Source organism: Hyla sarda, unplaced genomic scaffold (genome assembly GCF_029499605.1).
Source record: "Hyla sarda isolate aHylSar1 unplaced genomic scaffold, aHylSar1.hap1 scaffold_379, whole genome shotgun sequence".
Lineage (NCBI taxonomy): Eukaryota > Metazoa > Chordata > Amphibia > Anura > Hylidae > Hyla > Hyla sarda.
The window spans coordinates 107,365-131,926 of NW_026610398.1; the positions used below are offsets into that span (position 1 = coordinate 107,365).

Below are 24,562 nucleotides of genomic sequence, written 5' to 3' on the forward strand. Positions count from 1 at the left end.
GTTGCCTGCAGATGCCTCCTTGGCTGTCCCCAAACGGTATCAAACCAACACCCACGGGAAGCTGTAAGCATAGAGGACATGCCTGCACCCCATTGGACTTACCTGTGTGGGTTAAATCCGGGTTATTTGACAACCTATGGCGGTGATGGTTCTGCTCAGGCAGAGCAGTGCTCATGCTCCTCATAAAGCTGTCGCTGCTGTGAAGGTTCTAGGTGACATCACAAATCCCTTTGGTTACATACACAACAAAGCTGGGTTGTTGTTGTTTACACTCTGCAAGGCCTGTGGAAGTGAGTGACATCATAGCACTGTAGTTCTGAGGGTTCAAGATGGATGCAACAATCTCCTGTTGCTTCTATGAAGGCCGTAATAGACGACATCACCAAACAGCTCCATAGTCACATACACAGCAAAGGAGAGATGTTGTTTACACCTAGTGATGTCAGTGGTATTGAGTGACATCACAGCACAGTGCTAAGGCTCCTGGGCCTGGACACAGCAGCGGCTGCAATATCTCAACGGAGAATACGTTTATATCTATGTGTGTGTGTGCGCATATATATATATATATATATATATATATATATATATATATATATATATCTCCGCCGAAATCACTTTTAAACCCATTTCCACCTTTTTTTCCCTTCTCTTCCTCTTACTTTTTTTTCACGTTTTTTTACGTTTTTCTCCTTTTCGCCTCTTTTCTGGGCGTATTATTCTTCTTTTTCTTCTTTTTTTTCGTCTAATGCATACCCCATCAGTGCAGCAATGCTTATTCAATACCGCCAGCAGATGGAGACACTGGGGGATAATTTTCTAAGGATTTATACTGATTTTTCCTGTCTGAATTTGTCGCACAGAAAGTTGCAGGCCAAATATGTGTGACATTTCTGCGACTTTAGCTTCTAGAGCATTTTTACAACATTATACATAGGTGCTGAATACATAAAAAGCGACTGTTCAGCGACAGACAAGTCGCATCGGCTGAAAGTAGGCCAGAATGTCAGTCCATGTTGGAGCAGGTTTAGATACAGTCTAAAGCATAGATCTCAAAGTCTGTGCACAGAATTTAGCAAGGGCCTCGCACCTTCTGATGCATCAGGTAGGTGCACAATAGCATAGCCTAACCCTCTGTACTTTGGTCTATATTGATGCGGGACATAGACAGCCAGCTGATGACCAATCCATTAGTGCAATGGATGGCTGGAAGCATTTGTCTTTGCCTTTGCAATACCACAGAAGCAATGCATGGTCAATGTACAGCAATGACACACCTGTGTGAACAGCCAGGAGACCCCCCCCCCCCCCCCCCCCCATGTTATGTTACATAGTTACATAGTTAGTACGGTCGAAAAAAGACATATGTCCATCACGTTCAACCAGGGAATTAAGGGGTAGGGGTGTGGCGCGATATTGGGGAAGGGATGAGATTTTATATTTCTTCATAAGCATTAATCTTATTTTGTCAATTAGGAACATTCAGCACCCACCCGCTATCAAGGCAGCTGCCTATCATGTCATGCCCTACCTGCACAGGTGTGCTGGCTACTCAAATGATCCAATTAAGGAGGCCATTTAGTAAGCAGCAGCAGAAGTCCTGTGCCTGGACGCTCCAACAGGGGCCAGACACAAGCAGAAGCAGAAGCAGCAGAAGCAGCAGCAGCACCACCTTTTGTTTTTTGGCTGCAGCAGCAGCAAGGCCCACAGGGCTGGCTAGCTGGCTAGCCAGCAAGCAGGTAGCAATGAAAGTAGGAATCTTTCTTTTTAACCCTGTAAGGGGGTGGTGCACTGTACCCGAAGATACTGCCATATCGGGTCAATGCATAGGGCGACGGAAGCAAGCTTCGAAATCGGCCCCCGTTCTCAAAAATCCATTTAATATATGGTCCCCAGATAGGGGACGTATCAGATATTAAACTGATAAGAACAGATACTACACTTGATCTTAGCCAAAAGGCCGAGAAGCGATAACCGTGAAAGGGGCGGGCCCAACAAGGTCCCCTTCATGGGCACTATCACTGCTTGCTGTCAGGGAGGCTGCCAGACAATTTTCCATGCACACTCTGGGCTGGGGGGCAGTCAACCACCAGTACACACAGCAGAACCTAAACCCATACCATTATTGCTAAGCAGCAAGACAGGGGCCCATTGCACTCCCACGGGGCCTTTTTAAATGCAATCCATAACCCGGATTTGCCAGGAACCCTTCTTACTCCTCCTACTTGCATGTGACACTGGGCTTAGGATCTGCATAGGAAACACACACACAAGCACACACCTACCTTTGTTGCCTGCAGATGCCTCCTTGGCTGTCCCCAAACGGTATCAAACCAACACCCACGGGAAGCTGTAAGCATAGAGGACATGCCTGCACCCCATTGGACTTACCTGTGTGGGTTAAATCCGGGTTATTTGACAACCTATGGCGGTGATGGTTCTGCTCAGGCAGAGCAGTGCTGATGCTCCTCATAAAGCTGTCGCTGCTGTGAAGGTTCTAGGTGACATCACAAATCCCTTTGGTTACATACACAACAAAGCTGGGTTGTTGTTGTTTACACTCTGCAAGGCCTGTGGAAGTGAGTGACATCATAGCACTGTAGTTCTGAGGGTTCAAGATGGATGCAACAATCTCCTGTTGCTTCTATGAAGGCCGTAATAGACGACATCACCAAACAGCTCCATAGTCACATACACAGCAAAGGAGAGATGTTGTTTACACCTAGTGATGTCAGTGGTATTGAGTGACATCACAGCACAGTGCTAAGGCTCCTGGGCCTGGACACAGCAGCGGCTGCAATATCTCAACGGAGAATACGTTTATATCTATGTGTGTGTGTGCGCATATATATATATATATATATATATATATATATATATATATATTTCTCCGCCGAAATCACTTTTAAACCCATTTCCACCTTTTTTTCCCTTCTCTTCCTCTTACTTTTTTTTCACGTTTTTTTACGTTTTTCTCCTTTTCGCCTCTTTTCTGGGCGTATTATTCTTCTTTTTCTTCTTTTTTTTCGTCTAATGCATACCCCATCAGTGCAGCAATGCTTATTCAATACCGCCAGCAGATGGAGACACTGGGGGATAATTTTCTAAGGATTTATACTGATTTTTCCTGTCTGAATTTGTCGCACAGAAAGTTGCAGGCCAAATATGTGTGACATTTCTGCGACTTTAGCTTCTAGAGCATTTTTACAACATTATACATAGGTGCTGAATACATAAAAAGCGACTGTTCAGCGACAGACAAGTCGCATCGGCTGAAAGTAGGCCAGAATGTCAGTCCATGTTGGAGCAGGTTTAGATACAGTCTAAAGCATAGATCTCAAAGTCTGTGCACAGAATTTAGCAAGGGCCTCGCACCTTCTGATGCATCAGGTAGGTGCACAATAGCATAGCCTAACCCTCTGTACTTTGGTCTATATTGATGCGGGACATAGACAGCCAGCTGATGACCAATCCATTAGTGCAATGGATGGCTGGAAGCATTTGTCTTTGCCTTTGCAATACCACAGAAGCAATGCATGGTCAATGTACAGCAATGACACACCTGTGTGAACAGCCAGGAGACCCCCCCCCATGTTATGTTACATAGTTACATAGTACGGTCGAAAAAAGACATATGTCCATCACGTTCAACCAGGGAATTAAGGGGTAGGGGTGTGGCGCGATATTGGGGAAGGGATGAGATTTTATATTTCTTCATAAGCATTAATCTTATTTTGTCAATTAGGAACATTCAGCACCCACCCGCTATCAAGGCAGCTGCCTATCATGTCATGCCCTACCTGCACAGGTGTGCTGGCTACTCAAATGATCCAATTAAGGAGGCCATTTAGTCAGCAGCAGCAGAAGTCCTGTGCCTGGACGCTCCAACAGGGGCCAGACACAAGCAGAAGCAGAAGCAGCAGAAGCAGCAGCAGCACCACCTTTTGTTTTTTGGCTGCAGCAGCAGCAAGGCCCACAGGGCTGGCTAGCTGGCTAGCCAGCAAGCAGGTAGCAATGAAAGTAGGAATCTTTCTTTTTAACCCTGTAAGGGGGTGGTGCACTGTACCCGAAGATACTGCCATATCGGGTCAATGCATAGGGCGACGGAAGCAAGCTTCGAAATCGGCCCCCGTTCTCAAAAATCCATTTAATATATGGTCCCCAGATAGGGGACGTATCAGATATTAAACTGATAAGAACAGATACTACACTTGATCTTAGCCAAAAGGCCGAGAAGCGATAACCGTGAAAGGGGCGGGCCCAACAAGGTCCCCTTCATGGGCACTATCACTGCTTGCTGTCAGGGAGGCTGCCAGACAATTTTCCATGCACACTCTGGGCTGGGGGGCAGTCAACCACCAGTACACACAGCAGAACCTAAACCCATACCATTATTGCTAAGCAGCAAGACAGGGGCCCATTGCACTCCCACGGGGCCTTTTTAAATGCAATCCATAACCCGGATTTGCCAGGAACCCTTCTTACTCCTCCTACTTGCATGTGACACTGGGCTTAGGATCTGCATAGGAAACACACACACAAGCACACACCTACCTTTGTTGCCTGCAGATGCCTCCTTGGCTGTCCCCAAACGGTATCAAACCAACACCCACGGGAAGCTGTAAGCATAGAGGACATGCCTGCACCCCATTGGACTTACCTGTGTGGGTTAAATCCGGGTTATTTGACAACCTATGGCGGTGATGGTTCTGCTCAGGCAGAGCAGTGCTGATGCTCCTCATAAAGCTGTCGCTGCTGTGAAGGTTCTAGGTGACATCACAAATCCCTTTGGTTACATACACAACAAAGCTGGGTTGTTGTTGTTTACACTCTGCAAGGCCTGTGGAAGTGAGTGACATCATAGCACTGTAGTTCTGAGGGTTCAAGATGGATGCAACAATCTCCTGTTGCTTCTATGAAGGCCGTAATAGACGACATCACCAAACAGCTCCATAGTCACATACACAGCAAAGGAGAGATGTTGTTTACACCTAGTGATGTCAGTGGTATTGAGTGACATCACAGCACAGTGCTAAGGCTCCTGGGCCTGGACACAGCAGCGGCTGCAATATCTCAACGGAGAATACGTTTATATCTATGTGTGTGTGTGCGCATATATATATATATATATATATATATATATATATATATATATTTCTCCGCCGAAATCACTTTTAAACCCATTTCCACCTTTTTTTCCCTTCTCTTCCTCTTACTTTTTTTTCACGTTTTTTTACGTTTTTCTCCTTTTCGCCTCTTTTCTGGGCGTATTATTCTTCTTTTTCTTCTTTTTTTTCGTCTAATGCATACCCCATCAGTGCAGCAATGCTTATTCAATACCGCCAGCAGATGGAGACACTGGGGGATAATTTTCTAAGGATTTATACTGATTTTTCCTGTCTGAATTTGTCGCACAGAAAGTTGCAGGCCAAATATGTGTGACATTTCTGCGACTTTAGCTTCTAGAGCATTTTTACAACATTATACATAGGTGCTGAATACATAAAAAGCGACTGTTCAGCGACAGACAAGTCGCATCGGCTGAAAGTAGGCCAGAATGTCAGTCCATGTTGGAGCAGGTTTAGATACAGTCTAAAGTATAGATCTCAAAGTCTGTGCACAGAATTTAGCAAGGGCCTCGCACCTTCTGATGCATCAGGTAGGTGCACAATAGCATAGCCTAACCCTCTGTACTTTGGTCTATATTGATGCGGGACATAGACAGCCAGCTGATGACCAATCCATTAGTGCAATGGATGGCTGGAAGCATTTGTCTTTGCCTTTGCAATACCACAGAAGCAATGCATGGTCAATGTACAGCAATGACACACCTGTGTGAACAGCCAGGAGACCCCCCCCCCCATGTTATGTTACATAGTTACATAGTTAGTACGGTCGAAAAAAGACATATGTCCATCACGTTCAACCAGGGAATTAAGGGGTAGGGGTGTGGCGCGATATTGGGGAAGGGATGAGATTTTATATTTCTTCATAAGCATTAATCTTATTTTGTCAATTAGGAACATTCAGCACCCACCCGCTATCAAGGCAGCTGCCTATCATGTCATGCCCTACCTGCACAGGTGTGCTGGCTACTCAAATGATCCAATTAAGGAGGCCATTTAGTCAGCAGCAGCAGAAGTCCTGTGCCTGGACGCTCCAACAGGGGCCAGACACAAGCAGAAGCAGAAGCAGCAGAAGCAGCAGCAGCACCACCTTTTGTTTTTTGGCTGCAGCAGCAGCAAGGCCCACAGGGCTGGCTAGCTGGCTAGCCAGCAAGCAGGTAGCAATGAAAGTAGGAATCTTTCTTTTTAACCCTGTAAGGGGGTGGTGCACTGTACCCGAAGATACTGCCATATCGGGTCAATGCATAGGGCGACGGAAGCAAGCTTCAAAATCGGCCCCCGTTCTCAAAAATCCATTTAATATATGGTCCCCAGATAGGGGACGTATCAGATATTAAACTGATAAGAACAGATACTACACTTGATCTTAGCCAAAAGGCCGAGAAGCGATAACCGTGAAAGGGGCGGGCCCAACAAGGTCCCCTTCATGGGCACTATCACTGCTTGCTGTCAGGGAGGCTGCCAGACAATTTTCCATGCACACTCTGGGCTGGGGGGCAGTCAACCACCAGTACACACAGCAGAACCTAAACCCATACCATTATTGCTAAGCAGCAAGACAGGGGCCCATTGCACTCCCACGGGGCCTTTTTAAATGCAATCCATAACCCGGATTTGCCAGGAACCCTTCTTACTCCTCCTACTTGCATGTGACACTGGGCTTAGGATCTGCATAGGAAACACACACACAAGCACACACCTACCTTTGTTGCCTGCAGATGCCTCCTTGGCTGTCCCCAAACGGTATCAAACCAACACCCACGGGAAGCTGTAAGCATAGAGGACATGCCTGCACCCCATTGGACTTACCTGTGTGGGTTAAATCCGGGTTATTTGACAACCTATGGCGGTGATGGTTCTGCTCAGGCAGAGCAGTGCTCATGCTCCTCATAAAGCTGTCGCTGCTGTGAAGGTTCTAGGTGACATCACAAATCCCTTTGGTTACATACACAACAAAGCTGGGTTGTTGTTGTTTACACTCTGCAAGGCCTGTGGAAGTGAGTGACATCATAGCACTGTAGTTCTGAGGGTTCAAGATGGATGCAACAATCTCCTGTTGCTTCTATGAAGGCCGTAATAGACGACATCACCAAACAGCTCCATAGTCACATACACAGCAAAGGAGAGATGTTGTTTACACCTAGTGATGTCAGTGGTATTGAGTGACATCACAGCACAGTGCTAAGGCTCCTGGGCCTGGACACAGCAGCGGCTGCAATATCTCAACGGAGAATACGTTTATATCTATGTGTGTGTGTGCGCATATATATATATATATATATATATATATATATATATATATATATTTCTCCGCCGAAATCACTTTTAAACCCATTTCCACCTTTTTTTCCCTTCTCTTCCTCTTACTTTTTTTTCACGTTTTTTTACGTTTTTCTCCTTTTCGCCTCTTTTCTGGGCGTATTCTTCTTCTTTTTCTTCTTTTTTTTCATCTAATGCATACCCCATCAGTGCAGCAATGCTTATTCAATACCGCCAGCAGATGGAGACACTGGGGGATAATTTTCTAAGGATTTATACTGATTTTTCCTGTCTGAATTTGTCGCACAGAAAGTTGCAGGCCAAATATGTGTGACATTTCTGCGACTTTAGCTTCTAGAGCATTTTTACAACATTATACATAGGTGCTGAATACATAAAAAGCGACTGTTCAGCGACAGACAAGTCGCATCGGCTGAAAGTAGGCCAGAATGTCAGTCCATGTTGGAGCAGGTTTAGATACAGTCTAAAGCATAGATCTCAAAGTCTGTGCACAGAATTTAGCAAGGGCCTCGCACCTTCTGATGCATCAGGTAGGTGCACAATAGCATAGCCTAACCCTCTGTACTTTGGTCTATATTGATGCGGGACATAGACAGCCAGCTGATGACCAATCCATTAGTGCAATGGATGGCTGGAAGCATTTGTCTTTGCCTTTGCAATACCACAGAAGCAATGCATGGTCAATGTACAGCAATGACACACCTGTGTGAACAGCCAGGAGACCCCCCCCCCATGTTATGTTACATAGTTACATAGTTAGTACGGTCGAAAAAAGACATATGTCCATCACGTTCAACCAGGGAATTAAGGGGTAGGGGTGTGGCGCGATATTGGGGAAGGGATGAGATTTTATATTTCTTCATAAGCATTAATCTTATTTTGTCAATTAGGAACATTCAGCACCCACCCGCTATCAAGGCAGCTGCCTATCATGTCATGCCCTACCTGCACAGGTGTGCTGGCTACTCAAATGATCCAATTAAGGAGGCCATTTAGTCAGCAGCAGCAGAAGTCCTGTGCCTGGACGCTCCAACAGGGGCCAGACACAAGCAGAAGCAGAAGCAGCAGAAGCAGCAGCAGCACCACCTTTTGTTTTTTGGCTGCAGCAGCAGCAAGGCCCACAGGGCTGGCTAGCTGGCTAGCCAGCAAGCAGGTAGCAATGAAAGTAGGAATCTTTCTTTTTAACCCTGTAAGGGGGTGGTGCACTGTACCCGAAGATACTGCCATATCGGGTCAATGCATAGGGCGACGGAAGCAAGCTTCGAAATCGGCCCCCGTTCTCAAAAATCCATTTAATATATGGTCCCCAGATAGGGGACGTATCAGATATTAAACTGATAAGAACAGATACTACACTTGATCTTAGCCAAAAGGCCGAGAAGCGATAACCGTGAAAGGGGCGGGCCCAACAAGGTCCCCTTCATGGGCACTATCACTGCTTGCTGTCAGGGAGGCTGCCAGACAATTTTCCATGCACACTCTGGGCTGGGGGGCAGTCAACCACCAGTACACACAGCAGAACCTAAACCCATACCATTATTGCTAAGCAGCAAGACAGGGGCCCATTGCACTCCCACGGGGCCTTTTTAAATGCAATCCATAACCCGGATTTGCCAGGAACCCTTCTTACTCCTCCTACTTGCATGTGACACTGGGCTTAGGATCTGCATAGGAAACACACACACAAGCACACACCTACCTTTGTTGCCTGCAGATGCCTCCTTGGCTGTCCCCAAACGGTATCAAACCAACACCCACGGGAAGCTGTAAGCATAGAGGACATGCCTGCACCCCATTGGACTTACCTGTGTGGGTTAAATCCGGGTTATTTGACAACCTATGGCGGTGATGGTTCTGCTCAGGCAGAGCAGTGCTGATGCTCCTCATAAAGCTGTCGCTGCTGTGAAGGTTCTAGGTGACATCACAAATCCCTTTGGTTACATACACAACAAAGCTGGGTTGTTGTTGTTTACACTCTGCAAGGCCTGTGGAAGTGAGTGACATCATAGCACTGTAGTTCTGAGGGTTCAAGATGGATGCAACAATCTCCTGTTGCTTCTATGAAGGCCGTAATAGACGACATCACCAAACAGCTCCATAGTCACATACACAGCAAAGGAGAGATGTTGTTTACACCTAGTGATGTCAGTGGTATTGAGTGACATCACAGCACAGTGCTAAGGCTCCTGGGCCTGGACACAGCAGCGGCTGCAATATCTCAACGGAGAATACGTTTATATCTATGTGTGTGTGTGCGCATATATATATATATATATATATATATATATATATATATATATATATTTCTCCGCCGAAATCACTTTTAAACCCATTTCCACCTTTTTTTCCCTTCTCTTCCTCTTACTTTTTTTTCACGTTTTTTTACGTTTTTCTCCTTTTCGCCTCTTTTCTGGGCGTATTATTCTTCTTTTTCTTCTTTTTTTTCGTCTAATGCATACCCCATCAGTGCAGCAATGCTTATTCAATACCGCCAGCAGATGGAGACACTGGGGGATAATTTTCTAAGGATTTATACTGATTTTTCCTGTCTGAATTTGTCGCACAGAAAGTTGCAGGCCAAATATGTGTGACATTTCTGCGACTTTAGCTTCTAGAGCATTTTTACAACATTATACATAGGTGCTGAATACATAAAAAGCGACTGTTCAGCGACAGACAAGTCGCATCGGCTGAAAGTAGGCCAGAATGTCAGTCCATGTTGGAGCAGGTTTAGATACAGTCTAAAGCATAGATCTCAAAGTCTGTGCACAGAATTTAGCAAGGGCCTCGCACCTTCTGATGCATCAGGTAGGTGCACAATAGCATAGCCTAACCCTCTGTACTTTGGTCTATATTGATGCGGGACATAGACAGCCAGCTGATGACCAATCCATTAGTGCAATGGATGGCTGGAAGCATTTGTCTTTGCCTTTGCAATACCACAGAAGCAATGCATGGTCAATGTACAGCAATGACACACCTGTGTGAACAGCCAGGAGACCCCCCCCCCCATGTTATGTTACATAGTTACATAGTTAGTACGGTCGAAAAAAGACATATGTCCATCACGTTCAACCAGGGAATTAAGGGGTAGGGGTGTGGCGCGATATTGGGGAAGGGATGAGATTTTATATTTCTTCATAAGCATTAATCTTATTTTGTCAATTAGGAACATTCAGCACCCACCCGCTATCAAGGCAGCTGCCTATCATGTCATGCCCTACCTGCACAGGTGTGCTGGCTACTCAAATGATCCAATTAAGGAGGCCATTTAGTCAGCAGCAGCAGAAGTCCTGTGCCTGGACGCTCCAACAGGGGCCAGACACAAGCAGAAGCAGAAGCAGCAGAAGCAGCAGCACCACCTTTTGTTTTTTGGCTGCAGCAGCAGCAAGGCCCACAGGGCTGGCTAGCTGGCTAGCCAGCAAGCAGGTAGCAATGAAAGTAGGAATCTTTCTTTTTAACCCTGTAAGGGGGTGGTGCACTGTACCCGAAGATACTGCCATATCGGGTCAATGCATAGGGCGACGGAAGCAAGCTTCGAAATCGGCCCCCGTTCTCAAAAATCCATTTAATATATGGTCCCCAGATAGGGGACGTATCAGATATTAAACTGATAAGAACAGATACTACACTTGATCTTAGCCAAAAGGCCGAGAAGCGATAACCGTGAAAGGGGCGGGCCCAACAAGGTCCCCTTCATGGGCACTATCACTGCTTGCTGTCAGGGAGGCTGCCAGACAATTTTCCATGCACACTCTGGGCTGGGGGGCAGTCAACCACCAGTACACACAGCAGAACCTAAACCCATACCATTATTGCTAAGCAGCAAGACAGGGGCCCATTGCACTCCCACGGGGCCTTTTTAAATGCAATCCATAACCCGGATTTGCCAGGAACCCTTCTTACTCCTCCTACTTGCATGTGACACTGGGCTTAGGATCTGCATAGGAAACACACACACAAGCACACACCTACCTTTGTTGCCTGCAGATGCCTCCTTGGCTGTCCCCAAACGGTATCAAACCAACACCCACGGGAAGCTGTAAGCATAGAGGACATGCCTGCACCCCATTGGACTTACCTGTGTGGGTTAAATCCGGGTTATTTGACAACCTATGGCGGTGATGGTTCTGCTCAGGCAGAGCAGTGCTGATGCTCCTCATAAAGCTGTCGCTGCTGTGAAGGTTCTAGGTGACATCACAAATCCCTTTGGTTACATACACAACAAAGCTGGGTTGTTGTTGTTTACACTCTGCAAGGCCTGTGGAAGTGAGTGACATCATAGCACTGTAGTTCTGAGGGTTCAAGATGGATGCAACAATCTCCTGTTGCTTCTATGAAGGCCGTAATAGACGACATCACCAAACAGCTCCATAGTCACATACACAGCAAAGGAGAGATGTTGTTTACACCTAGTGATGTCAGTGGTATTGAGTGACATCACAGCACAGTGCTAAGGCTCCTGGGCCTGGACACAGCAGCGGCTGCAATATCTCAACGGAGAATACGTTTATATCTATGTGTGTGTGTGCGCATATATATATATATATATATATATATATATATATTTCTCCGCCGAAATCACTTTTAAACCCATTTCCACCTTTTTTTCCCTTCTCTTCCTCTTACTTTTTTTTCACGTTTTTTTACGTTTTTCTCCTTTTCGCCTCTTTTCTGGGCGTATTATTCTTCTTTTTCTTCTTTTTTTTCGTCTAATGCATACCCCATCAGTGCAGCAATGCTTATTCAATACCGCCAGCAGATGGAGACACTGGGGGATAATTTTCTAAGGATTTATACTGATTTTTCCTGTCTGAATTTGTCGCACAGAAAGTTGCAGGCCAAATATGTGTGACATTTCTGCGACTTTAGCTTCTAGAGCATTTTTACAACATTATACATAGGTGCTGAATACATAAAAAGCGACTGTTCAGCGACAGACAAGTCGCATCGGCTGAAAGTAGGCCAGAATGTCAGTCCATGTTGGAGCAGGTTTAGATACAGTCTAAAGCATAGATCTCAAAGTCTGTGCACAGAATTTAGCAAGGGCCTCGCACCTTCTGATGCATCAGGTAGGTGCACAATAGCATAGCCTAACCCTCTGTACTTTGGTCTATATTGATGCGGGACATAGACAGCCAGCTGATGACCAATCCATTAGTGCAATGGATGGCTGGAAGCATTTGTCTTTGCCTTTGCAATACCACAGAAGCAATGCATGGTCAATGTACAGCAATGACACACCTGTGTGAACAGCCAGGAGACCCCCCCCCCCCCCCCCATGTTATGTTACATAGTTACATAGTTAGTACGGTCGAAAAAAGACATATGTCCATCACGTTCAACCAGGGAATTAAGGGGTAGGGGTGTGGCGCGATATTGGGGAAGGGATGAGATTTTATATTTCTTCATAAGCATTAATCTTATTTTGTCAATTAGGAACATTCAGCACCCACCCGCTATCAAGGCAGCTGCCTATCATGTCATGCCCTACCTGCACAGGTGTGCTGGCTACTCAAATGATCCAATTAAGGAGGCCATTTAGTCAGCAGCAGCAGAAGTCCTGTGCCTGGACGCTCCAACAGGGGCCAGACACAAGCAGAAGCAGAAGCAGCAGAAGCAGCAGCAGCACCACCTTTTGTTTTTTGGCTGCAGCAGCAGCAAGGCCCACAGGGCTGGCTAGCTGGCTAGCCAGCAAGCAGGTAGCAATGAAAGTAGGAATCTTTCTTTTTAACCCTGTAAGGGGGTGGTGCACTGTACCCGAAGATACTGCCATATCGGGTCAATGCATAGGGCGACGGAAGCAAGCTTCGAAATCGGCCCCCGTTCTCAAAAATCCATTTAATATATGGTCCCCAGATAGGGGACGTATCAGATATTAAACTGATAAGAACAGATACTACACTTGATCTTAGCCAAAAGGCCGAGAAGCGATAACCGTGAAAGGGGCGGGCCCAACAAGGTCCCCTTCATGGGCACTATCACTGCTTGCTGTCAGGGAGGCTGCCAGACAATTTTCCATGCACACTCTGGGCTGGGGGGCAGTCAACCACCAGTACACACAGCAGAACCTAAACCCATACCATTATTGCTAAGCAGCAAGACAGGGGCCCATTGCACTCCCACGGGGCCTTTTTAAATGCAATCCATAACCCGGATTTGCCAGGAACCCTTCTTACTCCTCCTACTTGCATGTGACACTGGGCTTAGGATCTGCATAGGAAACACACACACAAGCACACACCTACCTTTGTTGCCTGCAGATGCCTCCTTGGCTGTCCCCAAACGGTATCAAACCAACACCCACGGGAAGCTGTAAGCATAGAGGACATGCCTGCACCCCATTGGACTTACCTGTGTGGGTTAAATCCGGGTTATTTGACAACCTATGGCGGTGATGGTTCTGCTCAGGCAGAGCAGTGCTGATGCTCCTCATAAAGCTGTCGCTGCTGTGAAGGTTCTAGGTGACATCACAAATCCCTTTGGTTACATACACAACAAAGCTGGGTTGTTGTTGTTTACACTCTGCAAGGCCTGTGGAAGTGAGTGACATCATAGCACTGTAGTTCTGAGGGTTCAAGATGGATGCAACAATCTCCTGTTGCTTCTATGAAGGCCGTAATAGACGACATCACCAAACAGCTCCATAGTCACATACACAGCAAAGGAGAGATGTTGTTTACACCTAGTGATGTCAGTGGTATTGAGTGACATCACAGCACAGTGCTAAGGCTCCTGGGCCTGGACACAGCAGCGGCTGCAATATCTCAACGGAGAATACGTTTATATCTATGTGTGTGTGTGCGCATATATATATATATATATATATATATATATATATATATATATATATATATTCTCCGCCGAAATCACTTTTAAACCCATTTCCACCTTTTTTTCCCTTCTCTTCCTCTTACTTTTTTTTCACGTTTTTTTACGTTTTTCTCCTTTTCGCCTCTTTTCTGGGCGTATTATTCTTCTTTTTCTTCTTTTTTTTCGTCTAATGCATACCCCATCAGTGCAGCAATGCTTATTCAATACCGCCAGCAGATGGAGACACTGGGGGATAATTTTCTAAGGATTTATACTGATTTTTCCTGTCTGAATTTGTCGCACAGAAAGTTGCAGGCCAAATATGTGTGACATTTCTGCGACTTTAGCTTCTAGAGCATTTTTACAACATTATACATAGGTGCTGAATACATAAAAAAGCGACTGTTCAGCGACAGACAAGTCGCATCGGCTGAAAGTAGGCCAGAATGTCAGTCCATGTTGGAGCAGGTTTAGATACAGTCTAAAGCATAGATCTCAAAGTCTGTGCACAGAATTTAGCAAGGGCCTCGCACCTTCTGATGCATCAGGTAGGTGCACAATAGCATAGCCTAACCCTCTGTACTTTGGTCTATATTGATGCGGGACATAGACAGCCAGCTGATGACCAATCCATTAGTGCAATGGATGGCTGGAAGCATTTGTCTTTGCCTTTGCAATACCACAGAAGCAATGCATGGTCAATGTACAGCAATGACACACCTGTGTGAACAGCCAGGAGACCCCCCCCCCCCCCCCATGTTATGTTACATAGTTACATAGTTAGTACGGTCGAAAAAAGACATATGTCCATCACGTTCAACCAGGGAATTAAGGGGTAGGGGTGTGGCGCGATATTGGGGAAGGGATGAGATTTTATATTTCTTCATAAGCATTAATCTTATTTTGTCAATTAGGAACATTCAGCACCCACCCGCTATCAAGGCAGCTGCCTATCATGTCATGCCCTACCTGCACAGGTGTGCTGGCTACTCAAATGATCCAATTAAGGAGGCCATTTAGTCAGCAGCAGCAGAAGTCCTGTGCCTGGACGCTCCAACAGGGGCCAGACACAAGCAGAAGCAGAAGCAGCAGAAGCAGCAGCAGCACCACCTTTTGTTTTTTGGCTGCAGCAGCAGCAAGGCCCACAGGGCTGGCTAGCTGGCTAGCCAGCAAGCAGGTAGCAATGAAAGTAGGAATCTTTCTTTTTAACCCTGTAAGGGGGTGGTGCACTGTACCCGAAGATACTGCCATATCGGGTCAATGCATAGGGCGACGGAAGCAAGCTTCGAAATCGGCCCCCGTTCTCAAAAATCCATTTAATATATGGTCCCCAGATAGGGGACGTATCAGATATTAAACTGATAAGAACAGATACTACACTTGATCTTAGCCAAAAGGCCGAGAAGCGATAACCGTGAAAGGGGCGGGCCCAACAAGGTCCCCTTCATGGGCACTATCACTGCTTGCTGTCAGGGAGGCTGCCAGACAATTTTCCATGCACACTCTGGGCTGGGGGGCAGTCAACCACCAGTACACACAGCAGAACCTAAACCCATACCATTATTGCTAAGCAGCAAGACAGGGGCCCATTGCACTCCCACGGGGCCTTTTTAAATGCAATCCATAACCCGGATTTGCCAGGAACCCTTCTTACTCCTCCTACTTGCATGTGACACTGGGCTTAGGATCTGCATAGGAAACACACACACAAGCACACACCTACCTTTGTTGCCTGCAGATGCCTCCTTGGCTGTCCCCAAACGGTATCAAACCAACACCCACGGGAAGCTGTAAGCATAGAGGACATGCCTGCACCCCATTGGACTTACCTGTGTGGGTTAAATCCGGGTTATTTGACAACCTATGGCGGTGATGGTTCTGCTCAGGCAGAGCAGTGCTGATGCTCCTCATAAAGCTGTCGCTGCTGTGAAGGTTCTAGGTGACATCACAAATCCCTTTGGTTACATACACAACAAAGCTGGGTTGTTGTTGTTTACACTCTGCAATGCCTGTGGAAGTGAGTGACATCATAGCACTGTAGTTCTGAGGGTTCAAGATGGATGCAACAATCTCCTGTTGCTTCTATGAAGGCCGTAATAGACGACATCACCAAACAGCTCCATAGTCACATACACAGCAAAGGAGAGATGTTGTTTACACCTAGTGATGTCAGTGGTATTGAGTGACATCACAGCACAGTGCTAAGGCTCCTGGGCCTGGACACAGCAGCGGCTGCAATATCTCAACGGAGAATACGTTTATATCTATGTGTGTGTGTGCGCATATATATATATATATATATATATATATATATATATATATATATATTCTCCGCCGAAATCACTTTTAAACCCATTTCCACCTTTTTTTCCCTTCTCTTCCTCTTACTTTTTTTTCACGTTTTTTTACGTTTTTCTCCTTTTCGCCTCTTTTCTGGGCGTATTATTCTTCTTTTTCTTCTTTTTTTTCGTCTAATGCATACCCCATCAGTGCAGCAATGCTTATTCAATACCGCCAGCAGATGGAGACACTGGGGGATAATTTTCTAAGGATTTATACTGATTTTTCCTGTCTGAATTTGTCGCACAGAAAGTTGCAGGCCAAATATGTGTGACATTTCTGCGACTTTAGCTTCTAGAGCATTTTTACAACATTATACATAGGTGCTGAATACATAAAAAGCGACTGTTCAGCGACAGACAAGTCGCATCGGCTGAAAGTAGGCCAGAATGTCAGTCCATGTTGGAGCAGGTTTAGATACAGTCTAAAGCATAGATCTCAAAGTCTGTGCACAGAATTTAGCAAGGGCCTCGCACCTTCTGATGCATCAGGTAGGTGCACAATAGCATAGCCTAACCCTCTGTACTTTGGTCTATATTGATGCGGGACATAGACAGCCAGCTGATGACCAATCCATTAGTGCAATGGATGGCTGGAAGCATTTGTCTTTGCCTTTGCAATACCACAGAAGCAATGCATGGTCAATGTACAGCAATGACACACCTGTGTGAACAGCCAGGAGACCCCCCCCCCCCCATGTTATGTTACATAGTTACATAGTTAGTACGGTCGAAAAAAGACATATGTCCATCACGTTCAACCAGGGAATTAAGGGGTAGGGGTGTGGCGCGATATTGGGGAAGGGATGAGATTTTATATTTCTTCATAAGCATTAATCTTATTTTGTCAATTAGGAACATTCAGCACCCACCCGCTATCAAGGCAGCTGCCTATCATGTCATGCCCTACCTGCACAGGTGTGCTGGCTACTCAAATGATCCAATTAAGGAGGCCATTTAGTCAGCAGCAGCAGAAGTCCTGTGCCTGGACGCTCCAACAGGGGCCAGACACAAGCAGAAGCAGAAGCAGCAGAAGCAGCAGCAGCACCACCTTTTGTTTTTTGGCTGCAGCAGCAGCAAGGCCCACAGGGCTGGCTAGCTGGCTAGCCAGCAAGCAGGTAGCAATGAAAGTAGGAATCTTTCTTTTTAACCCTGTAAGGGGGTGGTGCACTGTACCCGAAGATACTGCCATATCGGGTCAATGCATAGGGCGACGGAAGCAAGCTTCGAAATCGGCCCCCGTTCTCAAAAATCCATTTAATATATGGTCCCCAGATAGGGGACGTATCAGATATTAAACTGATAAGAACAGATACTACACTTGATCTTAGCCAAAAGGCCGAGAAGCGATAACCGTGAAAGGGGCGGGCCCAACAAGGTCCCCTTCATGGGCACTATCACTGCTTGCTGTCAGGGAGGCTGCCAGACAATTTTCCATGCACACTCTGGGCTGGGGGGCAGTCAACCACCAGTACACACAGCAGAACCTAAACCCATACCATTATTGCTAAGCAGCAAGACAGGGGCCCATTGCACTCCCACGGGGCCTTTTTAAATGCAATCCATAACCCGGATTTGCCAGGAACCCTTCTTACTCCTCCTACTTGCATGTGACACTGGGCTTAGGATCTGCATAGGAAACACACACACAAGCACACACCTACCTTTGTTGCCTGCAGATGCCTCCTTGGCTGTCCCCAAACGGTATCAAACCAACACCCACGGGAAGCTGTAAGCATAGAGGACATGCCTGCACCCCATTGGACTTACCTGTGTGGGTTAAATCCGGGTTATTTGACAACCTATGGCGGTGATGGTTCTGCTCAGGCAGAGCAGTGCTGATGCTCCTCATAAAGCTGTCGCTGCTGTGAAGGTTCTAGGTGACATCACAAATCCCTTTGGTTACATACACAACAAAGCTGGGTTGTTGTTGTTTACACTCTGCAAGGCCTGTGGAAGTGAGTGACATCATAGCACTGTAGTTCTGAGGGTTCAAGATGGATGCAACAATCTCCTGTTGCTTCTATGAAGGCCGTAATAGACGACATCACCAAACAGCTCCATAGTCACATACACAGCAAAGGAGAGATGTTGTTTACACCTAGTGATGTCAGTGGTATTGAGTGACATCACAGCACAGTGCTAAGGCTCCTGGGCCTGGACACAGCAGCGGCTGCAATATCTCAACGGAGAATACGTTTATATCTATGTGTGTGTGTGCGCATATATATATATATATATATATATATATATATATATATATATATATATATATATATATATTCTCCGCCGAAATCACTTTTAAACCCATTTCCACCTTTTTTTCCCTTCTCTTCCTCTTACTTTTTTTTCACGTTTTTTTACGTTTTTCTCCTTTTCGCCTCTTTTCTGGGCGTATTATTCTTCTTTTTCTTCTTTTTTTTCGTCTAATGCATACCCCATCAGTGCAGCAATGCTTATTCAATACCGCCAGCAGATGGAGACACTGGGGGATAATTTTCTAAGGATTTATACTGATTTTTCCTGTCTGAATTTGTCGCACAGAAAGTTGCAGGCCAAATATGTGTGACATTTCTGCGACTTTAGCTTCTAGAGCATTTTTACAACATTATACATAGGTGCTGAATACATAAAAAGCGACTGTTCAGCGACAGACAAGTCGCATCGGCTGAAAGTAGGCCAGAATGTCAGTCCATGTTGGAGCAGGTTTAGATACAGTCTAAAGCATAGATCTCAAAGTCTGTGCACAGAATTTAGCAAGGGCCTCGCACCTTCTGATGCATCAGGTAGGTGCACAATAGCATAGCCTAACCCTCTGTACTTTGGTCTATATTGATGCGGGACATAGACAGCCAGCTGATGACCAATCCATTAGTGCAATGGATGGCTGGAAGCATTTGTCTTTGCCTTTGCAATACCACAGAAGCAATGCATGGTCAATGTACAGCAATGACACACCTGTGTGAACAGCCAGGAGACCCCCCCCCCATGTTATGTTACATAGTTACATAGTTAGTACGGTCGAAAAAAGACATATGTCCATCACGTTCAACCAGGGAATTAAGGGGTAGGGGTGTGGCGTGATATTGGGGAAGGGATGAGATTTTATATTTCTTCATAAGCATTAATCTTATTTTGTCAATTAGGAACATTCAGCACCCACCCGCTATCAAGGCAGCTGCCTATCATGTCATGCCCTACCTGCACAGGTGTGCTGGCTACTCAAATGATCCAATTAAGGAGGCCATTTAGTCAGCAGCAGCAGAAGTCCTGTGCCTGGACGCTCCAACAGGGGCCAGACACAAGCAGAAGCAGAAGCAGCAGAAGCAGCAGCAGCATCACCTTTTGTTTTTTGGCTGCAGCAGCAGCAAGGCCCACAGGGCTGGCTAGCTGGCTAGCCAGCAAGCAGGTAGCAATGAAAGTAGGAATCTTTCTTTTTAACCCTGTAAGGGGGTGGTGCACTGTACCCGAAGATACTGCCATATCGGGTCAATGCATAGGGCGACGGAAGCAAGCTTCGAAATCGGCCCCAGTTCTCAAAAATCCATTTAATATATGGTCCCCAGATAGGGGACGTATCAGATATTAAACTGATAAGAACAGATACTACACTTGATCTTAGCCAAAAGGCCGAGAAGCGATAACCGTGAAAGGGGCGGGCCCAACAAGGTCCCCTTCATGGGCACTATCACTGCTTGCTGTCAGGGAGGCTGCCAGACAATTTTCCATGCACACTCTGGGCTGGGGGGCAGTCAACCACCAGTACACACAGCAGAACCTAAACCCATACCATTATTGCTAAGCAGCAAGACAGGGGCCCATTGCACTCCCACGGGGCCTTTTTAAATGCAATCCATAACCCGGATTTGCCAGGAACCCTTCTTACTCCTCCTACTTGCATGTGACACTGGGCTTAGGATCTGCATAGGAAACACACACACAAGCACACACCTACCTTTGTTGCCTGCAGATGCCTCCTTGGCTGTCCCCAAACGGTATCAAACCAACACCCACGGGAAGCTGTAAGCATAGAGGACATGCCTGCACCCCATTGGACTTACCTGTGTGGGTTAAATCCGGGTTATTTGACAACCTATGGCGGTGATGGTTCTGCTCAGGCAGAGCAGTGCTGATGCTCCTCATAAAGCTGTCGCTGCTGTGAAGGTTCTAGGTGACATCACAAATCCCTTTGGTTACATACACAACAAAGCTGGGTTGTTGTTGTTTACACTCTGCAAGGCCTGTGGAAGTGAGTGACATCATAGCACTGTAGTTCTGAGGGTTCAAGATGGATGCAACAATCTCCTGTTGCTTCTATGAAGGCCGTAATAGACGACATCACCAAACAGCTCCATAGTCACATACACAGCAAAGGAGAGATGTTGTTTACACCTAGTGATGTCAGTGGTATTGAGTGACATCACAGCACAGTGCTAAGGCTCCTGGGCCTGGACACAGCAGCGGCTGCAATATCTCAACGGAGAATACGTTTATATCTATGTGTGTGTGTGCGCATATATATATATATATATATATATATATATATTTCTCCGCCGAAATCACTTTTAAACCCATTTCCACCTTTTTTTCCCTTCTCTTCCTCTTACTTTTTTTTCACGTTTTTTTACGTTTTTCTCCTTTTCGCCTCTTTTCTGGGCGTATTATTCTTCTTTTTCTTCTTTTTTTTCGTCTAATGCATACCCCATCAGTGCAGCAATGCTTATTCAATACCGCCAGCAGATGGAGACACTGGGGGATAATTTTCTAAGGATTTATACTGATTTTTCCTGTCTGAATTTGTCGCACAGAAAGTTGCAGGCCAAATATGTGTGACATTTCTGCGACTTTAGCTTCTAGAGCATTTTTACAACATTATACATAGGTGCTGAATACATAAAAAGCGACTGTTCAGCGACAGACAAGTCGCATCGGCTGAAAGTAGGCCAGAATGTCAGTCCATGTTGGAGCAGGTTTAGATACAGTCTAAAGCATAGATCTCAAAGTCTGTGCACAGAATTTAGCAAGGGCCTCGCACCTTCTGATGCATCAGGTAGGTGCACAATAGCATAGCCTAACCCTCTGTACTTTGGTCTATATTGATGCGGGACATAGACAGCCAGCTGATGACCAATCCATTAGTGCAATGGATGGCTGGAAGCATTTGTCTTTGCCTTTGCAATACCACAGAAGCAATGCATGGTCAATGTACAGCAATGACACACCTGTGTGAACAGCCAGGAGACCCCCCCCCCCCCCCCCCATGTTATGTTACATAGTTACATAGTTAGTACGGTCGAAAAAAGACATATGTCCATCACGTTCAACCAGGGAATTAAGGGGTAGGGGTGTGGCGCGATATTGGGGAAGGGATGAGATTTTATATTTCTTCATAAGCATTAATCTTATTTTGTCAATTAGGAACATTCAGCACCCACCCGCTATCAAGGCAGCTGCCTATCATGTCATGCCCTACCTGCACAGGTGTGCTGGCTACTCAAATGATCCAATTAAGGAGGCCATTTAGTCAGCAGCAGCAGAAGTCCTGTGCCTGGACGCTCCAACAGGGGCCAGACACAAGCAGAAGCAGAAGCAGCAGAAGCAGCAGCAGCACCACCTTTTGTTTTTTGGCTGCAGCAGCAGCAAGGCCCACAGGGCTGGCTAGCTGGCTAGCCAGCAAGCAGGTAGCAATGAAAGTAGGAATCTTTCTTTTTAACCCTGTAAGGGGGTGGTGCACTGTACCCGAAGATACTGCCATATCGGGTCAATGCATAGGGCGACGGAAGCAAGCTTCGAAATCGGCCCCCGTTCTCAAAAATCCATTTAATATATGGTCCCCAGATAGGGGACGTATCAGATATTAAACTGATAAGAACAGATACTACACTTGATCTTAGCCAAAAGGCCGAGAAGCGATAACCGTGAAAGGGGCGGGCCCAACAAGGTCCCCTTCATGGGCACTATCACTGCTTGCTGTCAGGGAGGCTGCCAGACAATTTTCCATGCACACTCTGGGCTGGGGGGCAGTCAACCACCAGTACACACAGCAGAACCTAAACCCATACCATTATTGCTAAGCAGCAAGACAGGGGCCCATTGCACTCCCACGGGGCCTTTTTAAATGCAATCCATAACCCGGATTTGCCAGGAACCCTTCTTACTCCTCCTACTTGCATGTGACACTGGGCTTAGGATCTGCATAGGAAACACACACACAAGCACACACCTACCTTTGTTGCCTGCAGATGCCTCCTTGGCTGTCCCCAAACGGTATCAAACCAACACCCACGGGAAGCTGTAAGCATAGAGGACATGCCTGCACCCCATTGGACTTACCTGTGTGGGTTAAATCCGGGTTATTTGACAACCTATGGCGGTGATGGTTCTGCTCAGGCAGAGCAGTGCTGATGCTCCTCATAAAGCTGTCGCTGCTGTGAAGGTTCTAGGTGACATCACAAATCCCTTTGGTTACATACACAACAAAGCTGGGTTGTTGTTGTTTACACTCTGCAAGGCCTGTGGAAGTGAGTGACATCATAGCACTGTAGTTCTGAGGGTTCAAGATGGATGCAACAATCTCCTGTTGCTTCTATGAAGGCCGTAATAGACGACATCACCAAACAGCTCCATAGTCACATACACAGCAAAGGAGAGATGTTGTTTACACCTAGTGATGTCAGTGGTATTGAGTGACATCACAGCACAGTGCTAAGGCTCCTGGGCCTGGACACAGCAGCGGCTGCAATATCTCAACGGAGAATACGTTTATATCTATGTGTGTGTGTGCGCATATATATATATATATATATATATATATATATATATATATATATATATATATTCTCCGCCGAAATCACTTTTAAACCCATTTCCACCTTTTTTTCCCTTCTCTTCCTCTTACTTTTTTTTCACGTTTTTTTACGTTTTTCTCCTTTTCGCCTCTTTTCTGGGCGTATTATTCTTCTTTTTCTTCTTTTTTTTCGTCTAATGCATACCCCATCAGTGCAGCAATGCTTATTCAATACCGCCAGCAGATGGAGACACTGGGGGATAATTTTCTAAGGATTTATACTGATTTTTCCTGTCTGAATTTGTCGCACAGAAAGTTGCAGGCCAAATATGTGTGACATTTCTGCGACTTTAGCTTCTAGAGCATTTTTACAACATTATACATAGGTGCTGAATACATAAAAAGCGACTGTTCAGCGACAGACAAGTCGCATCGGCTGAAAGTAGGCCAGAATGTCAGTCCATGTTGGAGCAGGTTTAGATACAGTCTAAAGCATAGATCTCAAAGTCTGTGCACAGAATTTAGCAAGGGCCTCGCACCTTCTGATGCATCAGGTAGGTGCACAATAGCATAGCCTAACCCTCTGTACTTTGGTCTATATTGATGCGGGACATAGACAGCCAGCTGATGACCAATCCATTAGTGCAATGGATGGCTGGAAGCATTTGTCTTTGCCTTTGCAATACCACAGAAGCAATGCATGGTCAATGTACAGCAATGACACACCTGTGTGAACAGCCAGGAGACCCCCCCCCCCCATGTTATGTTACATAGTTACATAGTTAGTACGGTCGAAAAAAGACATATGTCCATCACGTTCAACCAGGGAATTAAGGGGTAGGGGTGTGGCGCGATATTGGGGAAGGGATGAGATTTTATATTTCTTCATAAGCATTAATCTTATTTTGTCAATTAGGAACATTCAGCACCCACCCGCTATCAAGGCAGCTGCCTATCATGTCATGCCCTACCTGCACAGGTGTGCTGGCTACTCAAATGATCCAATTAAGGAGGCCATTTAGTCAGCAGCAGCAGAAGTCCTGTGCCTGGACGCTCCAACAGGGGCCAGACACAAGCAGAAGCAGAAGCAGCAGAAGCAGCAGCAGCACCACCTTTTGTTTTTTGGCTGCAGCAGCAGCAAGGCCCACAGGGCTGGCTAGCTGGCTAGCCAGCAAGCAGGTAGCAATGAAAGTAGGAATCTTTCTTTTTAACCCTGT

The 24,562-nt window shown here is 46.0% G+C and overlaps 10 non-coding genes across 10 annotated transcripts; all 10 read right to left on the reverse strand.

Moving 5' to 3' along the window:
* Nucleotides 1–1,781: 1,781 nt before the first annotated feature.
* LOC130332556 (U2 spliceosomal RNA) lies at nt 1,782–1,972 on the reverse strand. Its single transcript, XR_008875229.1, has one exon. It is a non-coding gene; the product is annotated as a U2 spliceosomal RNA (small nuclear RNA).
* A 2,078-nt stretch (nt 1,973–4,050) lies between these two features.
* Nucleotides 4,051–4,241, reverse strand: LOC130332558 (U2 spliceosomal RNA). The gene has a single exon (XR_008875230.1). It is a non-coding gene; the product is annotated as a U2 spliceosomal RNA (small nuclear RNA).
* A 2,084-nt stretch (nt 4,242–6,325) lies between these two features.
* Nucleotides 6,326–6,516, reverse strand: LOC130332455 (U2 spliceosomal RNA). Its single transcript, XR_008875144.1, has one exon. It is a non-coding gene; the product is annotated as a U2 spliceosomal RNA (small nuclear RNA).
* A 2,085-nt stretch (nt 6,517–8,601) lies between these two features.
* On the reverse strand, nt 8,602–8,792 carry LOC130332559 (U2 spliceosomal RNA). The gene has a single exon (XR_008875231.1). It is a non-coding gene; the product is annotated as a U2 spliceosomal RNA (small nuclear RNA).
* A 2,085-nt stretch (nt 8,793–10,877) lies between these two features.
* LOC130332560 (U2 spliceosomal RNA) lies at nt 10,878–11,068 on the reverse strand. Its single transcript, XR_008875232.1, has one exon. It is a non-coding gene; the product is annotated as a U2 spliceosomal RNA (small nuclear RNA).
* Nucleotides 11,069–13,150: 2,082 nt separating this feature from the next.
* On the reverse strand, nt 13,151–13,341 carry LOC130332562 (U2 spliceosomal RNA). The gene has a single exon (XR_008875234.1). It is a non-coding gene; the product is annotated as a U2 spliceosomal RNA (small nuclear RNA).
* Nucleotides 13,342–15,438: 2,097 nt separating this feature from the next.
* Nucleotides 15,439–15,629, reverse strand: LOC130332564 (U2 spliceosomal RNA). The gene has a single exon (XR_008875235.1). It is a non-coding gene; the product is annotated as a U2 spliceosomal RNA (small nuclear RNA).
* A 2,089-nt stretch (nt 15,630–17,718) lies between these two features.
* LOC130332565 (U2 spliceosomal RNA) lies at nt 17,719–17,909 on the reverse strand. The gene has a single exon (XR_008875236.1). It is a non-coding gene; the product is annotated as a U2 spliceosomal RNA (small nuclear RNA).
* A 2,100-nt stretch (nt 17,910–20,009) lies between these two features.
* LOC130332537 (U2 spliceosomal RNA) lies at nt 20,010–20,200 on the reverse strand. Its single transcript, XR_008875211.1, has one exon. It is a non-coding gene; the product is annotated as a U2 spliceosomal RNA (small nuclear RNA).
* Nucleotides 20,201–22,281: 2,081 nt separating this feature from the next.
* On the reverse strand, nt 22,282–22,472 carry LOC130332566 (U2 spliceosomal RNA). The gene has a single exon (XR_008875237.1). It is a non-coding gene; the product is annotated as a U2 spliceosomal RNA (small nuclear RNA).
* Between the last annotated feature and the right edge of the window lie 2,090 nt (nt 22,473–24,562).